Below are 15,519 nucleotides of genomic sequence, written 5' to 3'. Positions count from 1 at the left end.
GTGTAGGGATTGAAAGAGAAGGGCTTTTCATGGCCCAAAATTACCTTTGGCCATCGTGCCACTTGGATATAAAATGTTCCTTTTCACTGATTCAGTCTCTTACAAATGTAATTATACACATATTGATCATCCTTTTTGTTTTCTTTTCTTTTTCTTTGATCCCTCAATATCCACGTTTTGTCTATAAATCGAGCAGTGAAGTAAACAACACACTTCATGGTCATTGTGTCCAATGGCTCTCCTTATAGCATAATAGTACGGACAAAGTTCTTGTAAATCAATGCTGTATCTGCATATCAGTAGAAAGTACGGTAACACAGGGCTGTTTCAGCAACTTATTTTATGACATGTGATGTGTAAAGTTAAGTATAAGTTCCATCCAGGAAGGATGTGTAGTTCTGTTTATAATGGCATATAATATATGTGATTACATTCTCATAGGGCTTTGAATGATGACGTCACATGTCACGTGATGACCTTATGATGACGTCACATCAATTTTCATGTACATGTACACCATCCCAGTCTAGGTACATACCGGTAAGCACCATCGATATATCGATATTACTCAATTATGTTTTCATATCAATATCACCGATATCATTTTTTTAATCATATCGAAATATTGAAATCGATATTGAGGAATAATATCAAAAGTATCGAAAATTGGATAATATTATAATATTGGATGGTTTTGAGGTGGATACAAGAATATATTGCACGAGCTACATGTATGACAATTGCATGAGTCGAAGACGGGTGCAAAATTACATTACCATACCGGTAGCTCGTGCAATATATTCTTGTATCCACCGAAAAAAGCCATCCAATAGTATTATTATTATTATATCAGACTGACTTGATCTGCAAGAAATACAATTCAAGACACTGTCTTCATTTCATCTTTTTCGTCAAATTATTTGAAGCTGCCACTTAATTGTTGACAAGAGTGCGCGCATACCTCGCCTTTTCCTGCAGCGTGACTTTCTATGCTCTTAATCGTGTGGAAACCAGTGAAAATGCCCGGATGACTGCAATAGAGCGCTTGCATGCGTGGTCAAAAGGTCAAGTCGTGACTTAGCAACGATCTGTCCTCCATGACATGGGACAAGCAGCTGTGTTGATGCCGTGTGTGTTGCATGCTGCATTTTCCGTCGAAAATGGTCCATGTGTGCTGCATTTACGCTTGCAGCAATCGAAGTGAACGAGAAAAGGACAAATCATACTATTCCATCCCCAAAATTATCCACCACCATGGGGAAAAAACTAAGGAATTGTCAACAAGACGGAGAGTGCAGTGGCTTGCAAACATTTCACGTGCAGACTTGGATGCGACGAAAACCCACTACAAAGTTTGCTCGGACCACTTTGTTTCAGGTCAGCTTATCCTATGGTTCATCATACATGTAAGCAGACTTTCTTGAGATGAAAATACACATAAGGGAAAGGTTTTACCATTAAAGCATGTAGCTGCTTTCAAACTCGACTTCAGGCCTATTCCGAAAAAAGCAGACAGCAAAATAAGGAAAATCATCGCCGTATTTTGCTGTGCACAAAAACATGTTGTTTTTTTTGCTATAACCAGCACCATTGTCCAAAGTCTGACACTTACTGGTTGTGCATGACATCTACTTTTAAAAAACACCCAAGCCAAATGTTACCTTTTCAAAATTTGCAAATTTTTGAGGGAATTTTTTGGGGTCATGGTTAAAATACTGGCACCATGCAGCACACCCAGGATAAAGAATTTCTATGGACCTTTTTGTTTATTTATTTACTTATATATTTATTTTATTTATTTATTATTATATTTTATTTTATTTTTGTGTGTGATTCGAACTTCAATTGACCCCCAGGCAAGAATAAATGCCCTCCTGAAAATCCATTTTGAAAAATCGTTGTAATTTTTAAAATAAATTTTCACTCATTTTTTTCTCATTTTTTTTTCTTTAAAGAATAAAAATTTCTCCCCCAAATATTCAGTTCCTATTCATGTCATTGAGGGAGTTTATCCAGATCAAAGCCTTACTACAGGCCTGCTTTGTTCTAAGCCTTTTATACTAGCAAATAATTTGTCCCCATTTTAATGAAAGAATGGATGTCAGTGTCAGAAAATGGTGAAAGATTACAGAAACTGTTTCCAAAACAAAAGCTGTAGTACTTAGTACTTTAATACAAACAATTTTGGACCCCTTTGGTTTTCTTTTCTTTTCTGTTGTAAATTTATCAGCCACTAAAAAACATAAAGCGAACATTACTCTGCATTCATATGAATTTTGCTTTGAAATTCAATCAAATAAATACTTCTTGCAGTCTTGTCTTGCATCAGCTAGGCCTTTAATCAGTCACATAATTGATAATTCCCAACTAAAATGGGAGTTGGAGACTTGTTATTAGATCAAATAGCTTGTTTGGAATTATAACCTTCAGAAGATTGGGAATAAGATATAGCAGCATGTGAACGTGTACTTATCACTTTGCATACTTATGTTAATTGCAGGTCGACCAGCAGCTTTGTATGATGAATTGAGCATAGACTGGGCGCCAACCATTAACTTGGGCCACAAGAAGCCATGTCAAAGCACCCTTCTCATCAGTCAGCAACGGTATGAGCGATCAAAACGAAGGCAGTTGGCGGCCAAGGCACATGAACAACATCAACCGCAGACCAAGGAACCCCAAGACCAAGCAACAAAGGTGTGCAGACAGAGAAACCCTCATTTGAGACTGATCTTTATGCCATAGACATCAGTGTTTTGGAAGGTCGGGCAGCAGGAAACAGCTCAGAGCTTCAGCGGGCCATAAAGACAGCGGCAAGAGCAATAATCAATGAACAGTACTTCAAAGATGATGATGAAGTGAAGTTTTACACTGGACTTCCGACACTTACAGTTTTGATGGCAGTCTTCAATTTTGTAGTACTTAAAATTCCTGTGGGGAAAATTTTGACACCATTTCAGCAACTTGTAGTGGTTCTGATGAAACTTAAGTTAAACCTGAAGCACAAAGATCTTGCTTTTTGTTTTCAAGTGAGCGAAGCTACAGTGTGCCGCATATTTTCTCTGATGTTGGACATTCTATCTACCCAGCTGTCACCACTGATAATGTGGCCTTCCAGAGAGACCTTGTGGAAAACAATGCCAATGGATTTCAGACAAGCCTTTGGCAAACATGTTGCCGAGATCATTGATTGCTTTGAAGTATTCTGTGTCTGTCCATCAAGTGTAGAGGCAAGAGCACAGACATGGTTGAATTACAAGCACCACAATACAGTCAAATTCTTGATAGGTATCACCCCTTCAGGCATCATATCATATCTGTCTTCAGCATGGGGAGGAAGGGGATCGGACAAAGCCATCACACTTCAGTCTGACTTCTTGTACAAACTGTTACCCGGTGACTACGTTTTAGCTGATCGAGGATTTAACATTTCTGATGAGGTCGGATTCTACTGTGCACAGCTTCTGACGCCAGCCTTCTCAGAAGGGAAGCCCCGACTTTCAGCACTGGATGTTGAGAGATCACGGAAAATTGCTCACCTTCGCATACATGTTGAACGTATCATCGGAGAAATGAGAGAGACTTACAGCATTTTGTCTGAAAAAGTTCCATGGGAATCCTTAGTTACATCCGAGAAACAAAAGGTGCCTAAAATTAATAAAATTGCGCAAGTATGTTGTGCGCTCACAAACTGTCGTGAGTCGGTGGTTCCACTTAACTAAGGGGTAAGTGTACTGCTGCATCTAAAGCTCATAATGTCATTGGCTTACTTCAAAAACCATGCAAAAGAGTGTACTTTTTATGCTACTACCTGTTGAATGCAAATTCGTAAAAAGCTTTGAGCTGTAATTGCAAATTTCCTGTTTTCTGTGCAATGCAGTAATCTACATGTACATGTAACATGTACCTCTGTACAGATTTATTAACTTATTGCAATCTAATATGCATAAATTTATTTTACAATGAACGTGAATAAATGTGTAAAATTTCTATAATACTTAGACATGGAAATCTATATATGTACACCACAAAACAACAAATTGTATTTGTGGTCAATAAATTCTAAGTTCACACACACATGTGGTTAAGTATACATTGCTGTTTTCTATTTAAAATATATGCTATGCTCGTGAAAATTGAAATGTCAAAGCAACTTTTCGATGTGTTTAATTTCTCATCTATGACCCACAGACAAAAATTAACCCGTCAGCTAATACATGTTTTATTTTCTCTGAAGATAAGTCGAAACTTCTTTTGGCAATACATGTATACACATTTATAAACAAAATATGTATTTTTCTATTAAAGATATTTTGAACTTGAGTTTATGCATTAATAAATAAATGAAGTGTCCCATAAAAAGCATAGGTTTTATTTAATTCCAGTAAATACACGGATATTCATGTAGAATTCAAATAACACTTTATGTATTTGAAACCAAATTCTCCCCCCACAGAAGTGTGGTTGGGGTCTACGAACGAATACTTACCTGTAGAGCAACACTACTTATGCATATTCCCCCTACCGGCAGGTATTTTCGCTAAGAGTTATATACAATAGCGCCCTCTGGCGCCCTACCCATAACACCCCGCGGCATGCGTGCCTCGTGAGCGTCCTCTTTTCTCGAGCGCTAAGTCGGAATACAACAAAGTACCCAAGGCATCGAGAAGAGTGGGGTAGGGGGGAGGGATGCTCTACAGGTAAGTATTCGTTCGTAGACCCCAACCACACTTCTGTGGGGGGGGAGTCTACTTCACTCTACTTACCTGTAGAGCAACACTACTTATGCATAGACTAGCACCGTCAAGGAGGTGGGTCATGCGAGATGCTATTGTGCTTTCACAGGGGCACGTAACAATACGCGTAAACCCTGGATGGGCCCGTCGCTCCACATGTGGGTGGACAAGGCAGCCCAAAAAGGTCGGCATGATAAAGACATTAGTCATAATGGTAGCCTCAACATGCCAACAGAGATGTGATCCCCGATTTTGGGAATCACACGTAATGAATTACAGCCCACCGATACCTACACATAAGAGTTCGGTGGGGCACACAAAATAAAAATTATCATGAAACGCAAAACATCACGACATGGTACATATAGACACTATAATATGCACATGTACATGTACAGAGCTCAATAAAGAATCAGAGTTAGGAGACACCAATGCTGGGGAGGTCTCCAGTCTGAAAATGTCTTGAGAACATGGTGGGGCTCAGTCAGTCGCCCTCAACACTGTTCTCCCATGCTCTGCCTTTTATTTTGTGCATGCGAACCAATCACACGGATTCTGCCGTTGATACGTCCGTGGTTTCATGGATGACCGTAGCCAACCTTCAGGCAATCTTGTCATGAAAGCCTGCAGGTATGGTGGGGTCACCATGATAAATACATGTCATGAAAGGTCTGCCTGTATGGCAGGGTCGTCATGATATGACAAAAAAAAAAATGTCACGAGAAGCCTGCTTGTATGGCAGGGTTGTCATGACAAATACGTGTCGCGAGAAGCCTGTTGGTATGGCAGGGTTGTCGTGACAATTACATTTGTAACTGCAAGTGACCGATTCAAAGCGTCCCAGTGCAGCTAATGTACGACGTTTAAGTCATGATTGGCATCAAAAATTCTCCGTCTGTACAAGAATGATTTGATGCCCGGAACAAAGACGTCCGGAGGCCCAGAGGGCTCTGACAGTCCTTAGTATAAATCCCTCCTTAGGGAGCAGACATCAAGTCATGATCAGTACCAAAATTCACTGTCTGAAACGGACAAGAATCATTTGATGCCCAGAACAAAGACATCCGGAGGCAAAGAGGACTCCGACCGTCTTAGCTCCAAAAACCTTCCTTAGGGATCAGACGCCAAAGTCATAAGTGGCACCAACATTTTCCATCTGGAATGGACAATGATTTGATGCCTAGATCAAAGATGTCCGGAGGTAAAGAGGACTCCGACATTCTTAGTTAAAATACAAAAATCCTCCCGTAGGAATCGGATGGGCACACTCGGTTCCCATCAGATGTGGTCCGTCTCCATTATACAGAAAACAGTTCTTTACTACATGTATACCAAGAAGTAACAACTGTTTACAAAACAGAAAAGAAAAAAGGCAACCGTAGGAACCAATGAAACAGATGTCAAATTGTTCACTGGTTCACAGAACTCTAAAGATCTCTATAACACTTTTGGATAAGAAGGTGTTGAAGAGGTCCTGCAATTCAGGGGTGTTAAAACATCCCCTTAAGTTAACTGACACGGACGTTCAACTGACTAACATTAAGTAATCTACTGTCATGTTAGAAGTCCCTCAAGTGCAGGCTGTAAAAGCCATAGCTTGTTTGAGAAAGGTCTGATGTGAACAGGAGAGCATTACAGCATCCAGTACATCAGGAGAAATTCCTGCGGAGCTGGGTGAAGAAAACCCAAGCTGTGCTGGAACAGAATATTGTTCTGCTCGGAAGAACATTTGTACCTCCAACTGGTGAACTAAGGGAATGGTTATAACCCTGGAAAACCAATCAATGAGGTCAACATGGAGTTAAGAAGAGGACCTTGTCATCCTTCTGCTCCAGTTGATTAAGTACCCGATGGATAAGAGGAAGACGACAGGAAGGTGTATATAAGTAGCCTGTCCGTCTTCATCACCATCGTATTCGCGTGCCATGTACATGTACAGGGGTCAGGAACTCTCAGGCATTAGCCTGGAAATCTGTGACTAGTTCATGAAACAAGTCAGATTGACATGTGGTTAGTTGTCCTTGCTTGGGAGGAGGACCGTCGAAAGCAAGAAGCTATGAGGAAAAAACCCCAATGGGGTATTTCTCAAGTGATTGTACACAGGTGTGCAGGCTGCCTGCCCACTGTTGTGATATAACGCATGACTGGTACAAGTCTATTCATGTCTATCCTTGGTTACGTATGCAACGTACACAATTGTACTCGTGTGTTATGTGTGAAACCTCCCTGTAAAACGATCAGACGATTGTCAATAAATCACTCCGTGTTGAAGCAGATATATATAATCTCTCCAGCCTTGTCAGTAATACCACATGGTGTCAGAAGTATTAAAGGACCCTTGGGACTCACCTGAACAGGTATTTCAGTAGAGACAGTGACTGCAAAACCAGCGAAAATAGGTGCAAAGTGGCTGACTATCTGTCGCTTATTCTGGAAAATTCCACGTACATTCAGCGTGTGTATTACGTACTGTACAATACCGCATGCTACAGTGTAGGCCCTATCGTACAAACATTACACTGTGTGTGAACTTGCTTTCGGCTACTGTGTGCACAAAATAGATAAACTATTCTTGCAGTGATGGATGTACTGCCGCCACCAAGCGCACTTGAACTTACCGGTAATGTGGCGGAAAACTGGAAAAGGTTCAAACAACGTTTTCAGTTATACATCGATGCAATTGGGGCATCGAAGAAGGACGACAGACAACAAACGTCGATCCTGCTACATGTTATCGGTGAGCAAGCCCTTGACGTTTACAATACATTCAAATGGGATGAAGAGGGCGACCAGGAAGGGGATAACATGCGCCTGGTGAAAGTAATGGCCAAACTAGAGAAATACTGCACCCCCAAGACCAACTTGACACTGGAGAGATTTCACTTCAATAACTGTTGCCAGCAACCTGGTGAAGGCATTGACGCGTACCTCACTAGACTGAAAAAGCACAGCAAAAAGTGTGAATTTGGCACACTACAGGATTCGCTGGTCAAAGATAGACTGGTATGTGGCATCGTCGCTAATGTAACCAGAGAACGCCTGCTTCGAGAGGAAGACTTAACTCTTGAAAAAGCAGTCAAAATCTGCAAGGCTGCTGAACTTGTGAAAGAGCGTTCAAAGGAGCTACAATCAACAACTCCAACAGTCCATGCCGTGCAGAAAAATCCATCTGCAAAACCAAAACCGCAGGGAGCTAATAGAAAACCCCAGGCAACAGCTAAGCCACAGAATGCACCTAAAGGAAAGCCCAGTCGCTGGAAGCCCAGAAATGATCAACAGCAACAAACTAGTGACAAACATCACTGTAGACGCTGCGACAACTGGCATGTCTCGGGAAAATGCCCAGCGTACGGTGAAACATGTGCTTACTGTAGAGGCAAAAATCATTTTGCCAAGTGTTGCTTCAAGAAACGCGCACAGGGCCAAGTGCACACAGTAGACAATGACGAGTCCACTGACTTTTTTCTTGACACCATTACAGTAGATTCAGTCAAGACACAAGCAAATGACTGGATATTTCCCCTCGCTATGAATGGTACAATCATACCTGTCAAATTGGATACAGGGGCACAGGTGAACATTTTGACAGAGACAGACTTCAGTCGGCTGAAAAATAAGCCACAACTACACCCAGCCACAGAGACACTGAAAGCCTACAACCACAGCCAGATAATCGTCAAAGGCAAGTGTGTAGTGACTGTGGACCATGCAGCACGAAAACACAAAATGCTGTTCTTCGTCGTCCCAGGTGATAAACAAGCACTGTTGGGCAGACAAGCTTGCGAACAGTTAGGGCTTGTCAAAGTAGCCTGTGCTGTCACGAATCAGGAGCAACCCAAAGACCCCAACGACAACTACGCGAACCTGCTACACGAATACGGTGACATATTCGAAGGACTGGGTTGTTTGCCAGGGATGCACACAATCATCATTGATGAGACAGCTCAGCCAGTTGTACATGCCTGCCGCAAAGTACCATTCGCACTCCATAATGGTCTAAAGAGAGAACTTGAACGTATGGAGAGTCTTGGCGTCATCACCAGAGTGGATGAGCCTACCGACTGGGTAAATTCCCTAGTCGTTGTCAAGAAAAAGAATGGAGACATTCGTGTGTGCATGGATCCGAGAGATCTCAATCGTGCCATTAAAAGAGAGCACTACAAAATGCCCACACGAGAAGAAGTCATGTCACAGTTCGCTGGTGCATCATACTACTCCAAACTCGATGCATCACAAGGATTTTGGCAGCTTCAACTAGACGACAAAAGCAGTCGCTTGTGTACATTCAACACGCCGTTCGGTAGGTTCAGATATACGAGACTACCGTTCGGCATATCATCAGCACCAGAGGTCTACCATAAAACTGTTCACCAAATCTTCGAGTCAATCGATGGTGTCAGTACCTTCGCTGACGACATCATCATCTATGGAGCAACCAAAGAGGCCCATGATCGCAGCCTACGACTGACACTTGAAACAGCACGTCAAGTGAACCTGAAGCTGAACAGAAGCAAATGTGAAATTGGCGTCACACAGCTCACATTCATTGGTGATCTGGTAACGACAGATGGTGTCAAACCAGACCCCAATAAAGTCGCGGCGATCAACAACATGCCCAAACCCGAAAACAAGCAAGAGCTTCAGCGCTTCTTGGGCATGGTAACATATTTGGCCAAGTGGATCGCGGGACTCTCGCAAAAATCAGCCCCGCTTCGAGCACTGCTGAAAGATGACAATGAATGGCAGTGGGGTCCAGAACAGGAGAGGGCATGGAGCGACCTGAAGGCTACAGTATCTACGGACCCAGTTCTTCAGTACTATGACTCAAATTGCCCAATACGCCTGTCATCCGATGCAAGTAAGGACGGTCTGGGAGCAGTGATCCTGCAACTTCATGACGACAAGTGGTCGCCCGTGGCCTATGCATCGAGAGCCATGACAAGCGCAGAGACTCGCTATGCGCAGATAGAGAAGGAGCTTCTTGGGATAGTCTTCGCATGCGAGCGCTTTCATCAGTTTATCTACGGAGCTACGGTCGAGGCCGAAACGGACCATAAGCCTCTCATCAGTCTGTTTAAGAAGCCACTGAACGATTGCCCACTCAGAGTGCAACGGTTGCTGCTCAGGGTACAGAGGTATGACTTGCACGTAGTCTACACCCCTGGGAAGCAACTGGTGGTCGCAGACGCCCTATCGCGTGCACCAGACCGAAATGCTGATCAAGGGGAAGCAGCACAAGTCCAAAGCCTTGATGATGTCGTCGAGGCATTTGTAGACATGATCATCGAGACAATGCCTGTATCTGACAACAGAATGAAGCAGATACGTGAAGCTACTCAAGCTGACGACCAGCTGACCAACCTGAAGCAGGTAATACTACAGGGTTGGCCAGAGGCGAGCCAACAATGTCCAAGTGACATTCGCCCCTTCTGGAATATTCGAGCTGAACTGACAGTGGCCGAGGATGTCATATTCAAGGGTACAAGAATCGTTATCCCTCGAGTCCTGCGCAAAGATGTATTGCTCAAGGTTCACGAAGGGCATATGGGAATAGAGAAATGCCGCCGTCGTGCCCGTGATGTCGTTTACTGGCCAGGCATGAACGCCGAAATCAGCGACATGGTAAGCCAATGCGATGCTTGCCAGAAACATCAACCCAGTCAAACCGTGGAACCACTAAATCCACATGAGATACCAGTTCGAGCATGGCAACGAGTTGGAGCAGACATTGGTACCGTCAAAGGAAAGGAGTACTTAATTGTCTGTGACTACTACTCGGGATATCCAGAGGTGGTAACCCTAACCACCACTACAAGCAAAGCTGTAATCAATGCCATGAAATCAATGTTTGCTCGACATGGCGTGCCAGATGTGGTTATTTCAGACAACGGACCACAGTTTGGCAGCCGAGAATTCGCAGACTTCACTAAAGACTGGGGATTTGAACATCATACTTCAAGCCCACACTACCCAAGATCCAACGGCTTGGCAGAGAGTGCTGTCAAAACTGTAAAACACATGATCAAGAAGTGCCAGGAAACAAAACAGGACTTTCACAAAGCTCTGTTAGCCTATCGCTCTACGCCACTCCAAAATGGGCTGTCCCCGAGTCAGATGCTAATGAACAGGCGTGTTAAGACAACCCTACCTGTTCATCCACAACGCTTGGAGCCAGAGGTGCAACAAGGTGTGGTCTCCGACAAGATCCTGAGACGAAAACAACAAAAACAGGTGCATGATAGGAATGCACATCCGCTGAAACCACTTCACCCACAGGACAGAGTGAGGGTGCAAGACCATCGCACAGGACTATGGACAGTGAGAGCCACTGTTCTCCGCAAGCTGGCACCCCGATCCTACGAAATCAAGACTGACGTTGGCTGGATCTTACGTCGCAACAGAGGAGCCATACGAAAGGACACAGTACCGGACCAGACATCGATTGATCCTGAACTGCTGGAGGAGGAACTGGCTCTACAGCTAGCCACTGAACATCTGGTTGGGACTGAGGCACAAGAGCCAGCTAAACAGGATCATGCCACACCTGTTCGATCACTTCGGGAACAAACTTTGAGAAGATCCACCCGCACCATCAGGCGCCCAGAACGTCTGATAGAAACACTATAACTCTGTTAACATGAGCATTATCGTGCTAAACACTTTAGCTATGACTCACATAACATACCTCAACCAGATCAGTTAAATGTTGGGTTTCAGTCAACACTATAAGTTTAGTTTAAGGTTTAAGTCAACCTTGTAAGTTTAGTTTTCGAGAAAAAAGAAAAAGAAAAAACAAAACAAAAAAAAACATGTTTAGATCAGCTGCATTAGTCGTCCTAAATTTCAGTCAGAAAAGTGCATGATCAGTCGGCCCTTCCAGGAAAAAAAAGGAGGATAAAGGCATTAAGACAGTTGATATGTTTTATTTTTATTAAAGAATCAAAAGTTGTTGGAATGATTCAAGTTTAAGGCTAAAAAACAAAAACAAAAAAAAACAAAAAAACAAACAAAAAGTTTTAAGAAAAATACTTTCTTTAGGGGGAAGGTGTTGTGATATAACGCATGACTGGTACAAGTCTATTCATGTCTATCCTTGGTTACGTATGCAACGTACACAATTGTACTCGTGTGTTATGTGTGAAACCTCCCTGTAAAACGATCAGACGATTGTCAATAAATCACTCCGTGTTGAAGCCGATATATATAATCTCTCCAGCCTTGTCAGTAATACCACACCCACCTGGTCGTCGATGTAAACTACAACTGTGTCAAAGTCACATCGAACCAGGATCATCTGGCACAACACCGAATATAGAAGTAACATCGCAGTTTCTCCGAGACTGCCAGCATCTCAAGTATGTTAATGGAACTTGAATGATGCTCACACAGGGCCTCACCAATCCGCCACTAGATGCGTGTGGTGGGCCGTTAACTGGCAGGGTAACATGTTCGCCATGACAGTTAATGAATTAGGCTGCAATCTGTGAGAGGCCCACCCTTGTGAGGTTGGCAACGCCGAATCACAGGAGGTACTGCACAAGTCAGGTCATGGCCTGCACTGAATGCAGTGAGGACTGGGCCGATACAAGCAAATAGGTGAATGCCACCAATCTTTGTTTCCACGGCGCAGTCATATCGCCTTTACTATCTGAGCAGAGGCCAGGAGTGAGGCGAAAAAATGGCTGGATGGAGCCACCATGAAGTTGCAGCGAGAATCTTGGTTTGAAAACCGTGAAATTCTCAGTGCTCTGGCCTGAAAATGAGTTGCAGTTGTGTACCCCTCAGGCCAGGGCTCATTCCCCATGCTGATGTGTTAGACAGTCGACTAAATCTCATCAACATCTTTCCAAGGGAAATACAAGACGGGCGCAACACTGTGCTGGCCCGATGTTATTGATGTCAGCCTCAAAATCTCTCTGACGAGCTCCTACGAGACAGATGGGTGGAGGTCGTCATGAGTCAGGTAGGTCACTTATGGAAATCATCAAAACAACTGAAGCCGAATCGAAATCGTTGTTACATTATCCTATGTGGCATGGCGTACAGCAAATGTTGCTAGCACGGCCACACAAAAACATCTGGGCCATCTTCAAGAGGTATGCAGTTGAGAAAACAAACTGTTTGTTCTTCACCTGCGCTGGCCCACATGTAGTCGACATCGACCAATATGGATGTAAACATCGATATCCACCGCAAAAGAAAAGATCTTTGTCCGTTAAAAATTTAAAAGGTGGGACCCGAATCTTTGGCGGGCGCCCTTTGACGGGAGAAACAGTTCATCAATCATGTTACCCCGGCGGGCCAAGATTGCTAGGGTCTGCACTCGTGTAAAATTATAGAGTACTGAGTGCAGACTGTGAAATTGATAAAGAAAATAGCGGTCAACACGTCCGCTAAGACTGTCGAGTCAAGATTAAAACATTAAACCTAATGTACTTAATGAGGGTAAAGAGGGAGGCTGAACGCGTATCGCCGAACCCACTTTATTATTCCACTGCAAAGTGTATTCAAGCTTCTGCAAGTATTATTTACGAAGAGCCACTTGAATAATGGGGTCCCTCTACTGCTGGCAGCTTGTACTTAGCTGCATTGAAGAGGGAAGATGTGACAACAACAACAAAAATACCGAATTTCGCTAACGGAAAACGGTAATGATCCCATTATTGCTTGAAGAGCAGCAGGCAGTTTGAATACAGGCACAATCTTTCGAATGTGATCCACAACATGCCTGCAAGAGTCGAATAGACCCCGTAAACGAGAACCGTAAAACACATCTGAAGGGACGAGTTGCACACGGCCACAGTCAGCTGTTGAACAACTCCCTCGGAGACAATGGACAGTGTACATACACAAGTAATGCACACATGTACAATGTACATGAAAAATGTAGCGATCTCAGTACAGCAAGAAACACCGCCGCACGGCTATAAGCACTGCGCGGTGTGTCCCATTGTCCTCGAGTCACCCAACCGTGTTTAATGTAGAGGGCTACAGAGTTCACGGCTCGCAACTGAACGAAGACGGACGTTTCATTAACGTGCCCGCCTGGCAATACATGTACGTGTATAAAACGTATACATGTACATGTACATGTATGACCGATAATAAAGCCGAGAACAATTGCAAGGCTTGTAATGAGTGGGCCGAAAAACCGAGTCCTCATCCAGGTAGCGTATGCCGCGGTGGGATCGGTGCAACAAACTCGGCCGGATTAGAAAAATAATAAAACCGTTCCCGCCTGAGAAAAGGACACCACTTTGTCCGTTGTCGATGTGTTTCACATTTGATCCAACGGAGGTATGGGGAACACCTTGTCATTGTTAGATTTGGAGCCCGTCCTGCGCTTGATTTGAAAATTTTTGTAATCGGGCGGAGGGGGCTCATCGGCGGAGGGTAATTTAAATACCCGTGTAATGTCCCTCTGCAGCAAACGGAATTTCGCTTCCGCGATGGACAGCCATTGCAACCGGTCTGATTCTCCGTCATTGTCGGATGAATCAGCCGAATGCGAAGGCCAAAATGACCCCGATGACTGAGAGCCGTCTGGAGGGACTAGTTGTACAGAACCACGCGGTAGTGGCTGGGCAACACCCTCGGAGATAATATACATAATATTATGGTGAAAACTCAACACAAGCGGGGATCCTGGCGCACAGCTAACTGTGTGCGGTAGGTCCCGTTGTCTCTGGACCACGCGACCGTGGTCCACGGCCGGCGAATGTGAAGTCCCGTTCGCCGTAGGCCGGGCTTCCGGTATAGCGCGCAACCATGTGTGGTATACATGTGTACATGTACATGTATGAACATGTGTTTTTTCATTTTTGTACATGTACCTCGTCGTGCTTGGGCCACGCAATCGTGACCAATGAATGAGGACTATGAAGTATTCACTGCAGATAAAGACTCCAGGAGCACGGCTAACTGTGCAGTAAGTCCCTTTGTTCACGGGTCACCCAAGCGTGACCGGTGACTGAAGACTGCGATGCGGGCCCAACGACCGATGGTTGTGGGCCGTAGTCCACCGCTGCAGGGGGCCCCCCAATAGGGCCCGCCCGGCGGTCTGCCAACATAGCCGATAGCGTATCGGGAATCGACTGAAAAGTTTGCAGGAAATCTGCTCTAGAAACCGCGTCCTCCCCCCGGGAGCGTTTGCCCAGGCGGGACCGGTCAGAGGAGTCGTCAGAACCCAAAGAAGAACGGTGCGATCGACGTGCAACCTTCTTCTTCTTATTCTTCTTTGTAGAAGAACGGCCCCGAGGTGTGTCACCTGGGGCATCGGGACTCCCGAACAACGGAAAAAATCCGAAGACGAGAGTAGTCCCTCTGAGAGAGCTAGCACGGGGGCCGTCGGCCCGGGATCCCCCGGGGCGACCGGCTCCGTATCGCTCATAATGCACCCGGCCGACAGCGCCTCAGGCGCCGTGGGCTGAGCAAGCGCTGGACGGACCGGTAGCCCGTGCAATAGCCCATCCCGACAACCAGTGGTGTTCGGCACTGTGTCGGGAGGGCACGGGTGACTAGAGCCCACCGAAGTGTGACGGCTAGTCCCCTCGGGCTGCCCCGTGATCGGGGGAGGGCTAGGTGCCAAAGCGGCGCTCGTTGCCGAGCCACGCTTGCCCTGACGGCCCTTCTTAGGCTTTGCTCCGGCACAGGCGATATGTTTTAGGGGAACCTTGCCGGAGTGTGCCTTTAGTTTGGGTGTTCCGCCCGAGTTGACCCGAGAAGGTGACCGAGGTCCCCTTAACTGATCGGCGGAACTGCCAACTCCCCCAGCCGACTGTGG

General features: G+C 44.8%; 1 protein-coding gene across 1 annotated transcript in view; it reads right to left on the bottom strand.

The window, feature by feature from the left end:
* The window catches only part of LOC119719910 (THO complex subunit 3-like), a 65,663-nt gene that overhangs the window by 27,190 nt on the left and 22,954 nt on the right, over nt 1-15,519 (bottom strand). The gene's annotated exons all lie outside the window — the stretch shown is intronic.

The sequence above is a fragment of the Patiria miniata genome, unplaced genomic scaffold (genome assembly GCF_015706575.1).
Source record: "Patiria miniata isolate m_02_andy unplaced genomic scaffold, ASM1570657v1 HiC_scaffold_9, whole genome shotgun sequence".
NCBI classification, from domain to species: domain Eukaryota; kingdom Metazoa; phylum Echinodermata; class Asteroidea; order Valvatida; family Asterinidae; genus Patiria; species Patiria miniata.
Note: the sequence above shows the minus strand (reverse complement) of the source record. Positions and strands in the feature narration are given on the sequence as shown.